The sequence below is a fragment of the Marmota flaviventris genome (genome assembly GCF_047511675.1).
Source record: "Marmota flaviventris isolate mMarFla1 chromosome 5 unlocalized genomic scaffold, mMarFla1.hap1 SUPER_5_unloc_3, whole genome shotgun sequence".
Taxonomy (NCBI): domain Eukaryota; kingdom Metazoa; phylum Chordata; class Mammalia; order Rodentia; family Sciuridae; genus Marmota; species Marmota flaviventris.
In genome coordinates this window covers 391,159-393,809 of record NW_027287681.1, presented here as the reverse complement: position 1 = coordinate 393,809, position 2,651 = coordinate 391,159, and positions in this window count along the sequence as shown.

The following is a 2,651-nucleotide window of genomic DNA, read 5'->3' as shown; positions in this document are numbered from 1 at the left end:
AATTGAGATGCTGTAAACATTGATGTGGCTACATCACTGTAGTATGCTGATTTTAAATCCTTTGGGTATATGCTAAGGAGTGGGAAAACTGGGTCAAATGGTGGTACCATTCCAAGTTTCCTGAGGAATATCCATACTGCTTGCCAGAGTGGTTCCAGCAATTTGCAGTCCCACCAGCAATGAATGAGTGTGCCTTTTCCCCATATTCTTGCCAACATTTATTGTTACTTGTATTCTTGATAATTGACATTCTGACTGGAGTGAGATGAAATCTCAGTGTAGTTTTAATTTGCACTTCTTTAATTGCTAAAGATGTTGAACAATTTTTCATATATTTGTTGACTATTCATATTTCTTCTGTGAAGTGTCTGTTTAGTTCCTTTGCCCATTTATTGACTGGGTTATTTGTTTGTTTGTTTGTTTTGGTGTTTTTGCTTGTTTTTGTTTGTTTGTTTGTTTTGGTGTTTTTGCTGGACATTAATGCTCTATCTGAGGTCAGGTGGCAAAGATTTTCTCCTATTCTGTAGGCTGTCTCTTCATGTTCTTGATTGTTTCCTTTGCCAAGAAGAAGCTTTTTATTTTGAATCATTCCATTTATTTATTCTTGATTTTACTTTTGGCCCTTTAGGAGTCTTGTTATGGAAGTTGGGGACTAATCCAATGTGATGGAGATTTGGGGCTACTTTTACTTCTAGTAGGCACAGGTTCTGTGGTGTAATGCCTAAGCCCTTGATCCACTTTGAGTTGAATTTTGTGAGTTTTTATTACACATGGATTACCAGTTTTAGGAAGTGAATTTTATTAAATGCATCACTTCAGTAAAACCAATAAAAATCATTGTGAAAGTTTCTTGGATTTTTCACTTGTGGGTAGCCTGTTGTTTGACAGTCCTGGTAACCTATGAGTCAGTGGTAGAGTGCTGTAGCTCAATGGTAGAGTGCTTGCCTCACATGTCTGAGGTACTAGGTTTGATCCTCAGCACCGCATATAAATAAATGAATAAAATTAAAAAATAAAGGTCAATCAACAACTAAAAAATTTTTAAAAATAATTTTATCCCAATATAAAAATCAAGAAAGTTTTATTAATATTAAAGTTTTTCCATTTTTAAGCAAAGCACTTAAAAATCTAGGAAAAGAAAGATGGTTTCTCACATGAAAATGGGTGTCTTAAGACTAATAATATTTATTCAATGGATAAATATTGGAAGTTAAAAATATAAAAAGAGATAGCCATTACCATTTCATTTATTCTGAAAGTTAAAATTCATGCAGTTAGAAACAAAAAAAAATATGATAGGCTTAGCTAATTGGAAAAGAATAAATAAAATTGAGTCTACCACTGCCTCATTGTAGGAAAATTTCCCACTGATTTTATTTAGTTCCGATTTAATCAAGGGGTAAAGGATTTGCTGTATTCTGTTTATGCTCTCGTCTTCATAAAGGTATCCAACTCTCCTTACCCTTTTCTTCAGGTGGACTCATAGGTTACCAGGACTGTCAAACAACAGGCTACCCAAGTGAAAAATCAAAGAAACTTTCATCTTGCTTCTATAACTTCTAAGAGTTCTTGTCCTTCCTCTTTCTATCCATTCAGTTTAACTTCCCTTTCTCTTCATTCTCTGCCTCTCCGTTTTGTACACGTTTAGTTTTATTTGTCTTTTTGAAAGCAGGTGGGGGAAAAAAGCTCTATAAGACTTGAACAAGTGTTTGTTTTGCAATTTAAGGCTAAGGTTTTTGTTTTCTAAATCTATATTCTTGAATGCCTCTGATCTGGGGTAGAAAAATAACCAAGAGAATTAGTGAGAAAGAAGAAAGGATAGAAGATACCCAGAAAACAACAAAGTAAGTACTAATACCTAACCCTGCCACATTTTGCAACCAGGATCCTATACACATTACAAAGAGTTCTTTGACAAACAATCAGAAGATATTAATTACTAATTCTTGAGAAACTCATCAGGCTACCAATTAATCATTTTTAACCATTATCAATTTAGTATGGCTTTGGGTAGAATTAAACTTTTAGAGAGTTTGAAATTCAGTTTATCTACCTTGGGCTTAGAGCTACCTAATGCTTGATATTGGACATTCTGATGATATAACAATTCTCTGTAGGTGACATCTTTTCCCTAAAGGAAATTGGGTTATGAACTTCTTTTTAAAAAATAGGAAGATAAGGTGTTAGTAAAATAACAGAAGCTTTCCATCATAAGTGTAACAAGGAAAAAAATGTATATATATAAAACTATGAAAGAAGCAAGCACCTTTACAGAGAGTGAGGAAAAGTCCCTAAGTGTGCAAGGGACAAATACTTTTCTCCTAGGGAGACAATAGGACTAAAAGAAATGGCTGTCTAGTTTGACTGGAGGAAAGAATTCAAGAAAAGTGACAGGACATGAAAGCAGGGAAGTGGGCATTAGAGCCAGTTAAATGAAGACCTTGAATGTCATTTACGATACTTGAAATTTAGTTTACAGGAAATTGAGAAACCAAATTTAAAAGGAAAAAATTTGAGGAAGAAGAAAGTTATGCAAAGCATGTATTATAACCACCTCGCCAAATGTCCTTAGCTTTCTTGTCTTTCCAGTAACTACCCTCTTTGAAAATGTACTAGGTCAGAATTTTCCCATGATATTTCAAATCAACAGA